Genomic DNA, 16,968 nt, shown 5'->3' on the forward strand with positions numbered 1-16,968 from the left:
CCTCTCGTGTGGCCCACTTGAGTGTTGTATACACTTCATTTTTTTAAAACATCCTGAAATGATCTATAAAAACGGATGGACAGAGTGGATTTCTCACAAACATCTCGATGGGCCTCAACCCGCATCCTTGCGCAGGAACTTCCCGCCAAAGGCTTTTGCAGGAAATCCGCATTAGGCCAGGAAATTTGGGCGCGAATTAGGTACTACCCCCGCCTGTTCCGAGTAGAGGTGGGCATTTCTGATCCGATCCGGCGGATCTGACCCGATCCAACCTAATCCAGCCCGTTCTGAACAGAACCGACGGCCAAGATTGGGCCTGATCGGGTTGGGATTTCCAGATCCGTTTTTTTTCGGGTCGGGTCCGGATAGACCTCTATCCGGACCAATCCGACCCGGATACCCGAACCGAATGGACCCGCACCGAACCGAATAGACCCGGACCGAGCGGCGGAGCGGGTAGTATAAAATAAAATTTTTATTTTTTTTAACCTTAACTTTCCTAACCTTATTCGTTTTTACCCTCTTTCCCTTTCTCCTCTTTTCTTACCCTAACCCAACCCAAAAGACGGACGAGCGCTGCCCGACGTTCTATTGCCTGCCCGATGGACGATCTTCTTCCTCTCCGGTCTCCTCTTCTTCTTCAACACCCGTTCTGTTGTCTGCCTGTCGCCCGACATGAGTCTCCTCTCCTTCTTCGTGTTTGAATCAGGCTTTGGTGAGGATTCCATTTTGTTAGTTTCTTCTTATTTCTTCTTATTCTAATGAATCCCTGACTGTAGAGTGAATTTGATGCATATGATCTGCCTTATATTCACGCCGTTCATCTGTTTTGACAGATATCCATGCTGTTCATTTGTTTTGACAGATGTCCATGCTGTTCATCTATTTTGACAGCTCCCCTAAAATGAGGCATGTCCAGATCTCGGGTGGACCACACCACAGCAAACAGTAGTGGTTGAATGGCTACATTAAAAGTTTTCTGGGGCCACCGAATGTTTATTGGCCATCTGTTGATAAGATCCAAAACATCTGTGGCCCACAGTAATATTTTTATGGGGATGGTCTGATTTTCAGGCAGGCACACACAGCAGGATGCATGCATAGGGGATGTTATATACATGGGAATTTGTAAACCTTGAGTCCTATGAATGATTACATGGGAGTTCTGACATGAGTCTTGGACTTCTGTTTACCTGAATGCAGTAAACAGAAAATACTATTGCATTGCATCTGTGGTTGAGATTAAAAAGGCTTACTATCTCAAGGTAAGATTGATCCTCAAAATCTATTGCATTATCTTATTTACATGGATTATTTATTTATTTTTACTATTGATAACTGTGTTGATTTGGGTAGCTTGGCATGTTTGTGTTGTTAGTTCGTTCATCGAAATGGAGTGTAGAGTTGTAGAATTTCATTTGCATTGTTTAGCTTGTTCTGTATATTGATTTTTGGAAATTTTAGCCTGTAATATATGTTTTATGATCTTTTGGGTTGGGTTGGGTGTCAAGTTCATTGGACTGGGTTTGGGTTGAAAACCTCTAGTCTTATTTGACTTCGGATCTGGCCTTGGTTGAGTAAATTCAGGTTGGGTTAGGTTGGGATAATCACATGTATTTAGGGTCAGATTGGATTGGTTTGGTTAAGCAGAGGAGTTTGGGTTGGGTTGAATACCTTGAGCTGAGTTAGAATTTGTGAAATAGTGTTTGCCTCATATCTCATGATGTGCAATTGGCTACGAAAAGAAGGTAATGATTGCTATACATATTTCTTAGCAGATGGCTAAACCATCTCAGTTATCTTCCAACATATTGTTTCCATGTGGATCTATTTTTCAATTGTTGTTGGCTTGATAAATCCTGTTTCACCAAAATTTACAAGTTGGAACAGGATTCTTGAAGCCAACCTCAATTAATTGGATAAGGCTTAGATGATGATTAACATAGGTGGGTCCTACTTGAATTGCATTCCAAATCATTTACTAGAATTTTCTTTTCTAGCATAATCTATATGAACCTTTTATTTTATAGCCATTGATTGAATGGTTAGGAACTTAACATCATCCGGTTGAAATGATTTTAATAGGGGCTGGGAAATCCAAGTTGGGCCGCACAAAATAGATGGTTGTATCAAAAGTCAAGCCTTAGAGGGACAAGCGATCAAGGGCTGGCGTCTCATGATGCCCAAGATCCATATTAATCAGCCAACCTTCTAACATAATCAATGGAATATAGAGCATCCATTTCCTGGATTTTGAAAAGGAAGGACAATCAAAGGTGGGCCCCACGTGATAGATAGTCCTTGTTAATGGTTGGGCCTTTTTTATTTAATTGACATGAGTCATCCACTTCCCCAGCTATTTTTCTGATGATTAGGATCATAGGATCATAGTAATTTTCACTAAGGACGGGCCAAAAAAATGTGTACCCCATATTAACTGGACGCTGGTTCACATCAATCATTTAACCATTTTCAGTATAATTAATACAGTTCGTCCATTTCTGTAGCCATTGATTGGATTATTAAAATCATTGGATCAAAGTGATTTTTGAGAGGGATGGTTAATAAAAATAAATGTTGGATCCACGTGATAAATATGAAACATCTATTTTCATAGCTGTTGATTGAATCAATGTGTGTGTGGCCGACCTAATTTGTGTGCCATTCTAAATTTGGACACAGTCAGATTCAGATAGAACCCACATTCAGGCACTATTTCTTCAACATTAAGCTGAATATCTAACAATCCTAACTATGGAACATTTGGCCTTCTTTGTTGAATGTGAACAATTGCTACATTTACGATCTTAAGCATCTATTTGTTGGCCCACCAATAGAGGGTTTAGGGTGCATTAGAAAGTGAATGGTCATCAAGAACAATTGATATCGATTTTACTAGTTTAATGAGGCCTTTTTCTTTTTTATATGGGAAGCATGTTTCCTGCTCAAGTTTCTTCTTTGCTTTTCTCATTATATAGTTAGCTTAATATGTATTACATTTTTTCTCCTTAAATTATTATTGTGACTTGTTTGTTTATAGTTGTGACTTGTGATTGTTATTCATAAATAATTAGTTACCCGTTTGAGGATTTTTATGTGGCCATACATAAATATAGTATATTTTTGATGGCATAGAAATCAATCGAATTGTCCCATTTTTGGACAGTTCAAAGTTAGATGGATAGCATGCTTTCATATAACCTATTTAAATGTTCATGCCTGATCCGCGATCCATCTCCTCGTTTCTCTCTGGATATGTTTCTTTCGTTTCGTATCTAATGCCAAATATCTTCATATTGCTTTAGATATTTGGCATCGGAATGTAACGTAAGATCAACTTATCTGGAGAAGCATGGGGAGATGCTGCCGGATTTTTGGCGTGGACATTTAAATGAGATTATGAAAGTATTAAAATCTAACCTTAGATGGGTAACTAATTTAGAATTTAATTGTTACTTGTAAGTTAGATAATTAGTTACCCGTTTGAGGATTTCTATGTGGCCATACATAGATACAGTATGTTTTTGGTGACATAGAAATCGCTTAAATTGTTCCTTTTTGGACAGTTCAAGGTTAGATGGATAGTATGCTTTCATATAACCTATTTAAATGTTTATGCCTGATCCGCGGTCCATCTCTTCGTTTCTTTCTGGATATGTTTCTTTCGTTTCGTATCCAATGTTGAATATTTTTACATTGCTTTAGATATTTGGCATCGGAATGTAACGTAAGATCAACTTATTTGGAGAGGCATGAGGAGATGCTTCCGAATTTTTGGCGTGGACGTTTATATGGGAATATGAAAGTATCACAATCTATCCAACCTTGGATAAGTAACTAATTTAGAATTTAGTATAACTTTGTTAGCATTAGATTGTTAATGCTAATATGATTTAGTATATTTCAACTATCAGATGGAAAGCGAGGGTCTTTCCAATACCCTGTCCCCAGCCCCTGGTGGTTGGCAATTACATCACCGATGATCCTTGAAGATAAACGATTAAGTGTTGAACATGAAGAGGTGCTCGTCGACGTCGTCGATACTTGTAACGTCTCGAAAAAATCCGTACGAGGACCCGAGTACCACCTCAGACAGAAACCACCCAGGACCGATACCTTTAGAAATTAAGTTAATATTATCAAGTGCTAAATTAAAGTACTTATGAAATTAGCACTAATCACTTTAAATATGATCTGCAAGACCCAAACCGTGAAGGATCATTGACGCTACATTACCCTAAAATCTAGAATCTATCCCTAAACTTGGTTGCTCTCGGGAGCACACCGAAACTCTGTATCGGACCTGGACCGCACGTTAAAAGTCCGATAATCGTAAAATTATACAGTTATGACCGCATTACTGGACTTGACAACCCCCTCGGAAATCAAGTCCTAATTGTGTGAGAAACGTGAATATATTTAGAAGTAAATTTCGAATTTAAGTAATCTGAGTTGTGTCGCTGGCGGGCCAAATATAAGGATTCAGACTGTCAGAATGTGACCCAAATACACCCTCGGATTAGGGGAAATATCCCATACATGGTAATGCACTTGTGGCCCTGATCGAGTGCCTTTGACCGTTGAACTGAAACTGGTCCGCCACGACCGATCTGTAAACCTGATCGGAGCGAAAACTCAGCCTGACCTAGATCCATGGTCAGGGAGCTTAAGTCCGACCGCACGTGGAAAATGGGCCATCAGAAGTACTCCGATGGGTTGAAACAGACGCCCTTTAGATATAACCTAAGTATACCTTGGCCCTGGGGCCATTTCCATCAAACCTGAACCTTTATAAGGACCTTAAATCCCCTCTCTAATATTCCATACAAATTTTTAAACCCTAAGGAAGAGAGAAAAGGAAAAGGAAAGGAAAAGGAGAGAAAGTGAGAGTGAGAGTTGGAGATTTCATCCTGGGATTCGATCCCGTTGCTCCATGCACTTAGCCACCCTATCCGTATCGCTATACGGGCGATTCCAATTCCGTTCGTAGGTAAGAAAACCTAACCTTAACCTGTTATAGGGTTTCAAACATTGCAAGTAATGGAATAGCTAACCTATTTCATACTGTAGGTCGCCAATCCGCCGTTGACAAAGGCTAAGTGTTTAAAACGAATCCGTTACGCGTTTACCGGCGTAAGGTGCAGACTATAAATATTTAGGTTATGGTTTTTAAGGCTTTCAATGTCAGTTAATGATTTATGACTAACTTGAATTGCTATCACATGCTTAGACACGATGTTTCCCGCACTTTACACATGTATATGAACTATGTTGAATATAGTATATTCTTGTATTTGTTAATATGATTGAATGAGTATGGAATTTGGATTCGCGCTTGCCATGATTATCCGTCGTGGATATATGGTTATTATATATGTGCCAACTCCATGGTGAAAGGGTTTGCCCTAACACCTATTATAACCAACATACGTCATGTATGTTGAAGTGTGTAAACTAAGTATTTGTTGAAATGTCTGAATGAATATGGAATTATGATTAGTACTTGTTATGATGAATGTTTGGTAATACATGATCGTTGTATGTGTTGCAACTCCTATGTGAAAGGATTTGTTATAATATACGTTTTAAGTAAATTAATCTATGTATGTGATATGTGTAGTATAAGTGTTTGATATAATGCCTGTATGAGGAAATACTTGTTTAAATGTTTGAAATGAGAGTGTTGAGATAGGATTCTCAATCCCCTTCTCTATAACTATAGTTTCCTTTATGTAACCTATCTTCCTACTATGTGATTTATGGAAGTAATGCCTAGGTAAGATAACATGTGTACTATGTATTTCATGAAATGCTAAATGCTTGAAATGGTTGAACTGTTGTGTAATGCTGCTATGCATATCATATGTGATATATAAACTGCAACTGAGTGTGATTGAGACTATGACTTAGTCCAACCAATCGGTAACAGATCTCGATTAGGTGGCTGAGGTTGTTTTCACCACACAAGATGCGTTCGATGAACTAAAGTCGTACTTTGGTTGTCGGCAGTGGTTAGGCCACATGGAGTGCTTACGCCCTTCATGTCGATCAACTAGAGGTGCGCTCGTATTGGTCGAGCTCTTCAAGTAACCTAATTGGCCCGATGTATGTTTACCATGTATGGACGTTACTGCTTGAATCTAAGGTACCAAACTCACCAGTGAAAACCCATTTAACCTTGGTACCTCGATCCGCTAAGACTCATGAGCCGAGCATGGTGGTATGGGACACCGTGGTCGAGCTGTCAGCCTACGCTGGGGTGACGAGCCTCCCCGTAGTGTCCAGTGAGCAATACAGCCTCGTGAGCCGAATACGGTGGTATGATACACTATATTCGAGCTGTCGGCCTACACTGATAAGGTGACGAGCCTTTGTAGTGACCTCGAGCGTACTCTAAGACTGCGTAGAGGCGACGAGCCTTTCTGTAGCAACAAGAGTACAAGCTAAGCCTACACTGATAAGGTGATGAGCCCTTTGTAGTGACATAGAACCGTAACATCGTATGAGATTTACTAGGACTGACGACCCTATAATGGATCATCGTTTGGGAATTGATATAAGAGAGATACCTTAACTTCCCAATCCTACTGTATGAAAAGGACTAATAAGAACTTGGTAATCATGCTCATGCACCGCACTGCATGTGCCGTTTGGCGTTGAGTAGAGAGCACGAGGAAGTGACTAACATGCGCGACCGTTAGATGAAGATCGCAGAGGGAGTGCAGGCGAGGGCATGCATCATTTATACATACCATTCTTGCATTCGTTAGAGTACTTAAGGATGTTTGTATTATTTTATCATTACTGCTTGACTGAATTGAGAACATGTTAGCCTTTACTTTATTGTTCCACTGAATTGATCACTCACTCCCACGTTACGGGACGGTTTTTTAAACACTAACCAGACTCTGTCTTGGTTGCAGATGGAGACCCGACTGATGAGGCAGAGACGAACTTCATAGACGATGAGAATGCTTTCTCATATATGCAGTATTTAGGCGGGTTTATATAGACCGCTTTGATCAACGGGTCTTCAGGGCCATACTTGTGGACTATCACATTTTTTTTAGAAATTTGAATTTTTGAAACAGAACTTGTAATTATTGACCTGGCAACGCATACATACTTTGGGGACTAATACTGGTTTATAAAGTTATACATATTCGTTTCAGTCTTCTGCTTGCGTACTACAATTGTCCCTGAATTATGTTTTGCTGTTTTGACTTAATCTCATTCATGTTTTATGCACTAATATAGATAACATACAACCATCATTAAATATGTTGCATAAGTGATGTGTTGGAACTCGGGAGTTGGGCTTCTACTCGACCCCCGATTTTCAGGGCATTACAATACTAGTACCACACAGTCACATGTTGCGGAAAATACGAAAAAGAGATCGGCAGTGTGGGAAGATTTTGAAGAAGTAACCCTGAAGAACGGCCAAGTGAAGATAAGAGTCAGTACACTAAGCAAGTAGATGATTCGACCACAACGTTGAAGAAACATCTAGGAAAGTATTTTTAAAAAGTGAGAAGTGCGTGAAGGCAACAAACCTTTTCATTTTCGCAATCTGCAGGGGGTCCGTCAGTGTCCATCTACAAGTATGACAAAGAGTCGGTGAATAAGTGGACGGCCAAGTTAATTATTTCATATGAAAGACCATATCAGATGGTAGAGAGTCCTGCTTTTGTTGGACTAGCCAAATGCCTTAACCACAAATACAAGAAGGTCTCTCGTACAACAATCAAGAGGGTGTGTATGAAAATGTATGAAGGTGAGAAGGTCAAGTTGAAAAAAGAGTTGGCCACGATTTCCTGAATTAGCCTGACATCAAATTTGTGGACGGCATCCAATCAACGAAAGGGATATATGTCCCTAAGTGCTCACTACGTTGATGCCGAATGGAGGCTTTGCAAGAGAATAATAAACTTTCGTCACCTTGCGCCTCCTCATAGTGGTTTGATGATTTCAGACTGCATACATAGATGTCTAATGAAGTGGGGAATTGAGAAGAAGATCTCGATAATTACACCAGACAATGCCTCTGCAAATGATAACATGATAATGAATTTGCGCAACCAGTTTAAGGCCACCGGTGACCTGTATTTTGGTGGAAAGATATTTCATGTTAGGTGTTGTGCCCACAAGAAGGCCTTAAAACAATCGATCCCACGATCGAAAACATAAGAGAGAGTGTGAAGTACATACAGGGGTCCCCTTCATGATTACATGCATGGAATGAGATCGTGAAGCGGTTGAATTTGTCAACTAAGAGAACGATGAAGTTGGACGTTACGACACGTTAGAATTCAACTTTTGAAATGTTGGATTCAGCGATAGATTTGAGGCATGCCTTCTCTCACTATGTGGAGCGTGATAGTGCGTACGTTTTGCTGCCTTCTGAAGATGATTGGTCAAGAGCTGAATCAGTTCATAAGTTCCTTTCTGTTTTTTACAACTGCACGATGAAATTTTAGGGTTACAAGTATCCAACAACAAATATATTTCTGCCTGAACTTTGAAAGGTAAAAGATGTCTTACACAAAAGCAGTAGTGGACAAGACATTTTACACATCATGACCATGGGTATACAGGTAAAGTTTGATAAGTATTGGTCTGAGTGTAGTCTGGTAATGGGTGTTGCGGTCATTCTTGATCCCTGATACAAGATGATTATGGTTGGCTTCATATGTAATAAGTTGTATGGTGTGATGGGTGTTGCTGAGGTCGAAAAGATTTCTGGTGCAGTTAGTGAATTGTACAATTTATATGCGTGTGCCGCAAAAGAACAATCTCCTCATGTGGGTTCTAGTTCTGCTGTTGATGAATCGCAAGAAGACACGGTAGATGATTTCATGTCTTACTATGCACAGCTGAAAGGGACTCAAGTACGGATGGCTAGATCAGAACTTGAAGACTATCTGAACGAGGATCTTCTAGTTCTAAACAAATGCGTTGATTTTGATATTTTAAAGTGGTGGAGGACGAGATCTGGTAAGTTACAGTACCCTGTGCTCTCGTTAATGGCACACGACATATTATCAATTTCAATTTCAACTGTGGCTTCAGAATCCGCTTTTAGTACGGGGACTAGGGTCGTAAGCAAGTATAGAAGTTCACTTATACCTGAATCGATTGAAGCGCTCATTTGTACTTAGGATTGGCTCATCCGATGTGGGGGAAAGAGACCTTTATTGATGAGGAGTTCCATGAAGAGAAGAGTTACAAGATTGATAAGACAGTACCTGCAGCTGCAATATGATTTTGATGCATTCTAATTTTGTTATATCATGTTATTTGTAATTTTGTTAAAACAGTTACATTGAAGCTTTATGGTTGTCTTATGGGTGGATTGCTTGTACTGCTTGCCTCCAAGTGCAGAGGTTCGTAAGTAGTATCCTGTGAATACAGGGTCGATCCCATAGGGAGATGAATTGTGAGAAAGAAAACATCAAATGCAAAACAAACTAAGTAATAAAAACTAAACTGATGATTTGATTTTGGGATTTTTAAATAGATCTAATTTAACTGAATAAAATAACACCCAAGCTTCAAAGTTCCACACATAGGTTAATGTTCCAAAATCATGATGACTTAGATAACACAACTAGGATCTGAGCACCATGGTCAGCCTAATCGGAAAATAAAACAGTTTAAATATTTTAATAAGTGATATAAAATATTAAAAAATCATGAATTTGCACCATTGATATATATTCTTAAGCGTCAGTGATTTTAAGAATTCAATATCAATAAGATAATGAAAATCAAAGAAATATAACAAGTTGAGAACCTCTCCTATCTAGAAAATCTGATTGACCTAGGGTAAGCCTATCCATCAATGTAGATCTCATATGATGGAAACATATGGATCTCACAAGAGGATAAAAAACAAAATCTAAATAATAGATAACATGCATACACTATTATTCTTATCATTAAAACAATCAATCATCATAATCTTAAAGGATTATTCAACCCATGTGCTTCCCTTCTAGCTTGGGCTATAAGGAACTTAGAAAAACATAATTAAAATAAGAAAGAAAAAAATAAGAAGAAAGAAATAAATGCAAATAGAAAAGATCTAAAAAAAATAACTTAAAAAACTCTAATAAAATTAAAAACTCTTTAAAAATTCCAAATTTTGCTTTGGGATGCCTTGAATGATGTTTAAGAATGCCCTAGGAAGCCCTATTTATAAGTAGGCAATTCCAATTTTCATACAAAGTTGAAAAACCCTAGAAACCTCCTCAAATATACGTATTTTTTCAAAATAGACTTCTTGCTGCATAGTTTGTTTCAAATAGATTTTCTGTTGCACAGTTTTTCAAAATAGACTTCAGACCTTCAGAATACACTTTTCAGGACGATTTTAGGATTCTTCACTTCAAATCTTTGATTCTTTTCATTCCTCACTTGGTTTTCTAGGATCTTTGGCATGTGAATTCTTCAATCTTGGTCTCCTAAGATCCATCCCTTGCCTTGGTGATTCTTGAGCATCAAATCCATGCTTTTAGCACCCTTTTTCAATCCAAGCACTTAAATTTACGTTGCAACACATACATGAGTAAAATAGAATATTAAACGGATTCATTTTCATAAAACCAAGATATAAATGGGAAAAATTATGCAATATTTGAGTCTCAACAATGAATATTTTACTTTTTTCATTAGTACTATTCAATTAGATAATGTTGTTTAAATCTCTTATTATATTGTTGGGTAATTGCGTTCATTTACAACTTTAATTTTTTTTTTATCCTAAACTATCCAGATATACACTAGATATGTCATCGAAAGATGATGCATCGACGGATATTTGGGATTATGGAGTCTAAACCTACTCCCAGGATGGAAAGATAAAGTTGAAATATAAGTTGTGTGGAAAACAGTTTGCAACAAAACAAATCGACTCAAATTATATTTGGCTTGTCGGGGAGGAGACGCCGCACCATGTAGCAAAGCTTCTTAGGAGGTCCGAGATTTATTTAGACCCATTCTCGATTCTAATATGAAGACTTTCGACACCCCTCATCCTGCAACTACAACCAATACAACTAACCAAAGAATATATAGAAGTAGGGCTATTATAAATGAAGAAGGCTTTAGCAGAGGAACTGCAACTGCCTCTGGCTCTAGTTCCAGGCCTTCCACAACCACAATTAGTAGAGAAGAAGAACATGAGAGAATTTTAAGGGAGCATGAAGAACGGGATTATAAAGAGGCCGTCAAAGAAAGCATGTAATTAGCATACAGATCAAAAAGTACCAGACAACAACATCTGTTGAGAAGTGGAGCCACATCTGGGGCCACGCACGACCGGTCGTGGCCCCTGCTCGACCGGTCGTGGAGCCCACTCGACCGGATGTGACCAGTCGTGGACTGGCACGACTCGAACTCTAGCGAGCATCAGTTTTTTAAGTCTGAGGTGCTCGACCGGTCGTGGGGTCCGCTCGACCGATCGTGCAGTCTGCTGGACCAGTCATGGTTACGCAGATTCGTTTTCGAATCTGATGCGGACTGCGGATTTCTGTGTCGCCTTTCGCAAGGGTGTGAAAGGGAAGTTGCCAAAACTATAAATTGGGGTCATTAGGGCTATTCTAGGGTTAAGGTGAATATTGAAAAATATTTCTAAGGTATTGGCAAGAGATTTTCTATGTTCTTCCAAGGGAGAGGTTAGTATATTGCCTTGTAATCTTCGTTTGTCTTCATAGTGAAAGTTTACATCCGTAGTTTTTTACCCTAGTTTGGGGTTTTTCCACGTATATCTTGTCTTGTGGTTTGTTTGGATTGCTTTGATCTGTTTCTAGTTTATATTTTTTCTTGTTTATCGTTTGTGGGTAAGGCTTGAGATTAGATCTAGGCTCACTGCGTTGTTGGCGTGCTGCGCAACAACATCCACCTCCGAGACAACATGATGTTGAAGCAGGCACAAGTAAACCATCAAAGTTTCTTAAAAGTCTTACAGTATTTTATAGGTGGTTGGGAATCCTATACAAATCAGATCATAAAAGGCGTCTGAAAAAACTTCTCGCATCTGTGAATGATGACGATGGGAAGGGATCCCCACCATCCGATTCAGCAGAGGTGAACGACCGTTTTTTGGACACATCCAGCTCGGAGTCACCCAAGAGTTATCCTGCAGTTGAATCAGTAAAAAGAGAACCGAATGATGAATCTGACGACGAAGGTGGAGGTGGAGGAGGGGGTTACTATTACGGACAAGGTTCATTTAGTTACATGCCACAAAGGCATTCATCATATAGAGGGTATTGAATGTATGAAAGTTTTACCTAATCTATGACTCAGTAATTAGTATGTACATCTAAGAAATTTTCTATTAATCTCTATTTAAGAATCTTAAATTGTGTGAGATTCAGACAGTGGGTTTCTCTAGTTTGGTTCTTTTGCTTCATCATTCTCTCTAAATTTAGTGCTATCATTTTATATTTTGTTGCCAAATTATTATACTTTGAGAGTGACCCATCTTTGTTGGTTGAAGCATTGACTCATGGTTATGGGTCATATCTAGTTCCACATATCCCAAGATGTTATCAGGTAATCGCTTGATCATTGTTTGTCTGCTATATTTTCTTTTGACCAAGTGCATTATTATTCCATTTGTACAAGCTAAAAATGCAAGGATACTGTTGATACTTTCGAGCTAAGCATTATATAATTCCTCTGCCAAATACTAGTCTTAAATTGAAATAGCCCACCTTACTGAAGATGATGTTTCCGTTCTTTTCTCAGTATTTTATCTGTTGCAACAAGGGCGATGTTTATTGGGACTGTTTGTTGATTTTTACTAGTAATATTGAGTTCTAATCTATTTAATTGTTGTGCAAGTATCTGCAATGTAGTGATAATTTTTACTGCAGCAGCCTCTTTTTTTTTCTTTTTTTCTTTTTTGGGAAAAAAGAAAGCATTGTTCATTGTAATATAAACTATTGTGTATAAATTAACATAAATCTCTATAAGGAAGTGGTAGTATATTTTTTTTTCATAGTCTGATTTTGTTAGTCAACAAAGATTAGCACAACACAACCCACATCAAATTTTCAATAAATTTCAAGTTCATTTTACCTTTGGGGCTATTCATTGAGCTTTCATGTGTTTAATTGTATTTTTTATTTATCGAATTTATGTTTTTTATTTGATATATGTAGGTAAAATGTTGTGTGTAGGATTAAAAGCCGAAAGAAGTGGCAAAAGCGAAGCCGCCTACCACAGTTTGCTTTCATGACTAAGAGTGAAGTCGATCATCTGGAAAACGGCTATAGGTGGCAAAAGTATGGACAGAAAGCAGTAAAAAATAGTCCATTCCCAAGGTTCGGCTGAAAATTCTTCCATTTGATATGATAGGGCATTTCGTGTTTTATCCCATGATTGAATTTTAAGCCTTTGGAAGTTTACTTCTTTTTTTTTTTTCTTTTTCTTTTTTTACTTGTTCATTTTAAAACTTTAAGCAACTAATTTTGCATGAATTTGATTCTAGATTCCCATGGGTTGGCGACAGTCATAATCTAAATTCTTCTTTGGGGAAGAAGTAATTCTTTGGTAACCATGTTTTTGAAAAGTGATTTATTTAAATGCTTGTCTTGAACTAGAAAAATTGGGCCGCCCAATGGTAGCCAGCCCATGTTTTGGGGTCTCAGCTTCCAGCCCTGGTTACCTACTAAAAGAGCTAAAGAAATGAGCAGAAGTACTTCCAAAGAAAAATAGGAATGATTTGATTTCTTTATTTTTCTTGTAATCTAATATTGTGTAATTCTCACACACAAAATTCACTGGACCAAGGTTATGGAAAATCTTATGGACAATCTGCATCATCAATATAGACCATCCATTTGGCCCAAACCCCCCTTTATAGGCTGGCTTGGAAAAAAAAAATCATCTTAATTGGACAATCAAAATTGTTGATTAAGTGGCATGAAAAAATGGATAGATGAGATCCTTCTTAGAAGGTAACTTGACCATACCAGTATTGTGATTTTTGTAGGGTGGCAGAAGAAGAGTGACCAGACCCATTGGATGGTCCAGGTAGGTAATGTGGATGCTAAATAGTGCCCATGCATAACCCACTGGACTCGTTCTTAGTAATTATCTTACATGTCCATTTCTTGCCTTTATATTTTTGCCAAACCACCTGAAGCAAATTCACTTCAATACATTTTTTCTTGTGAACATTTTTTGAATTTATTTATCAAGCAAATAAAGTTCAATTCTATTTTATTTTTAAATCTACTTTTCTTTTTTCTTTTTTTCTTTTATTTTATTTAGCTTTTCTCTTATCTTTTGAAATAAAAATTCAACCGAGTTCGGTGCCAACTTCAGAGCTTGCAAACAGGGTACACTTAAGATCCAGACCATACATTAGTTGGGGCTATGGATGGTCCTTGGCTCAAAAGTTACACTGATTGGACAGTTACTATTTTTCAGTATCGAAAACTTTTTTTGAGTGTAGGACAGCTGCTTAAATTTTACTTCTTGAGCTTCTACCCCTATTTAGTATGTCACCAATTTGAATGGTGAGGATCAACCAATCAGTATAGCTTTTGGATGTACAAATCCTCAATTGCAAGCCACATATTATGAATTGTCTAAATCTCTCCAGTGTGTACCTGTTTGGATTGCGCTGTGAGTAACGTGAAAGGAAATTGTTTTGGGAGTGTTTGGTTGCACCAAGTATTGCAATATTTCATGATATGTGTTTGTTGATGTCATGCAATACCATGTTTGATTTCCTCTGTCCACGGCACTACTTAAAGCATTCCAGTTGTGGCAGCTAGCTTTCTCCCTGCCTTTTATGCTTCTTCACCAATCAGACTCATAAGTCGATACTCTTTTACATGTTTGTTGAAAGAATGCAATTTTTTCTTGATTCTCTGGGCCCTTTGTATACACTCTATCTTGATTGCTGTTTTTATCAACTAACGAGCAACTGTAAAGAAAAGTAGTTGTATTGTTAATATGTTATCCAATCTTATAATCAAATAATCAGTTGGATGCTTAAAAGGATAAGGTATCTGCTTGCCCTCTTCCTAGTCATCCTTGAGACTTATAACGCTCGACATTTCCTGGTTTTGAGTTCTAGACCGACTGCTAGTTTAGATTTTACAGCGAACTCTACCAGCTAGGCTACAAACCAACCTCTGTTTTTTTTTTCTCTAATGCATGTTTAACAATGTATTAGTTGGGTTAATATGTTAACAACATTTTACTATTGTAGAAACCAATCTTTGTACTTGATTCTTACCATATTCTTGCCATGACTTCTCTTTGCAAGCTCTGTTCAAAAATTTTTATGAGGTTGTGTCACGTCCCAAACTGGGAAAACGGGCTTACAAAATTTTCGATCGCCGAATCTGGTGCCGACAGCCTCCGTAGTACCCCATTCTCGGCTCCCAGTGCCCATACGCCAGATTCCGATCCTGGGATCCTACAAGGAGGATTTTCAGTATAATTTTTTTTTTTGTGATGGAGCATAACCACAAGCATAACCAAGTCACAAAACAACATCACCACATATTCACTATATCAAAAAATTTAAGTACAATGCGTATAAAAGGAAAATACAATATAATGAGAGTAACAGAAACTCCAGAAGCTCGGCTGCACACTCCAAGCTCAACGCTGCTGCAACCTAACGCCACCTGCATGCATCTATCGTGCATAAGCTTATAGAAAGCTTAGAGGGTGGTGAAAGTGTGTGTAAGGCGATTACCAAGTGTACAATATCAGAGTAATGTGAAAATATGCGGTAAGTCCATGAATGCTATCAGTTGTACCAAAGTCATATGATGCAAGACATGAATGCTATCGGCTATACCAAGGCCATGCGATGCGAGGCCTATGTAGCCAAATGTCATATGCGAGATGCAAAGCAAGCGTGCCAGTACTCATCAAGTACACATATCAGTACAGTTCCTCTCTGGATATCACCGGGGTCTAATACACCTCACACTGACTGCCTCCTCCCTAGCTGCATAGTCAAGCAAGTGGAAGAGACCACACTATCCGCCTGACCAGTAGTCTGCCAATACCTACCCGGCTCGTCAATAGCGGACTCATTTGCGAGCTGGTCAAACTCAGCCTAGCTTATAGCCCCCTCACTCAGGCGGATAAGGCCACACCCCCTTCCAACCGACCACGACAGTGGAAGATGCGGCCTACTGGTATTCGGCACTCGAGCGCTCGTGTATCCACTCGGTCTAGACGTTGGAACATCTCCTGGTACCAAAAAGGTTCTAGGACTTTCACCAAAGGACATCCTAAGTGCCCACAGTGCCAGAACCAAGCACTTTCGGTATCTAATACGGCCATCCATGATGTGTCTGTGGAGTCACGGCCCTGATGTCGCTAGGGCGTGCAGTGATCACGACACACAGTGCAAAATGCATGAGTCACACCGTCATTCATGCAGCAATCCTGCGTTTACCACGCGATTATGTGGGGCACTCCATCTCATAAGGAGTCCCGTAAATGTCTCAGCCCAACGGCTTATGCAATGATCAAACATTCCTCATATCAAGCATATATATGATGCATATGGGCATGAATCATGGATATATACTAAGCATGTTACAAAGTGATGAACCATCAACAAGTATGGGCCTACTAATGGGCCCTGGGGAGAGTTATAATGCGGACATTTAACCAACATTATTCTTACAACGTGGACGTCAAACCAACATTGCTCCCAAGGCATGGCCCACCATAAAATATCATAACCCAAACCATAGGGAATCACAAATTGCAATGGACCTATATACATCTTATTGAGCCTCGACCCATAGGCCTTAGATACACCAAATGGGCCGCCTCATATGGGCCTTATATAAATCAAGTGGGCCGCATCAATGGGCCTTGTGCACATTGCAATGGGCCATAACCCATGGGCCTTGAATACAGCACAATGGGCCTTATAACATGGACCTTATATTCATTTCAAGGTGGGCCTCA

The 16,968-nt window shown here is 38.9% G+C and overlaps 1 long non-coding RNA gene across 1 annotated transcript; it reads left to right on the top strand.

Moving 5' to 3' along the window:
• Nucleotides 1-595: 595 nt before the first annotated feature.
• On the top strand, nt 596-15,054 carry LOC131225864 (uncharacterized). Its single transcript, XR_009161593.1, has 3 exons — nt 596-715; nt 1,204-1,265; nt 13,173-15,054. It is a non-coding gene; the product is annotated as an uncharacterized LOC131225864 (long non-coding RNA).
• The last annotated feature ends 1,914 nt before the right edge of the window (nt 15,055-16,968 follow it).

This window comes from Magnolia sinica, chromosome 14, assembly GCF_029962835.1.
Source record: "Magnolia sinica isolate HGM2019 chromosome 14, MsV1, whole genome shotgun sequence".
Classification (NCBI taxonomy): Eukaryota; Viridiplantae; Streptophyta; class Magnoliopsida; order Magnoliales; family Magnoliaceae; genus Magnolia; species Magnolia sinica.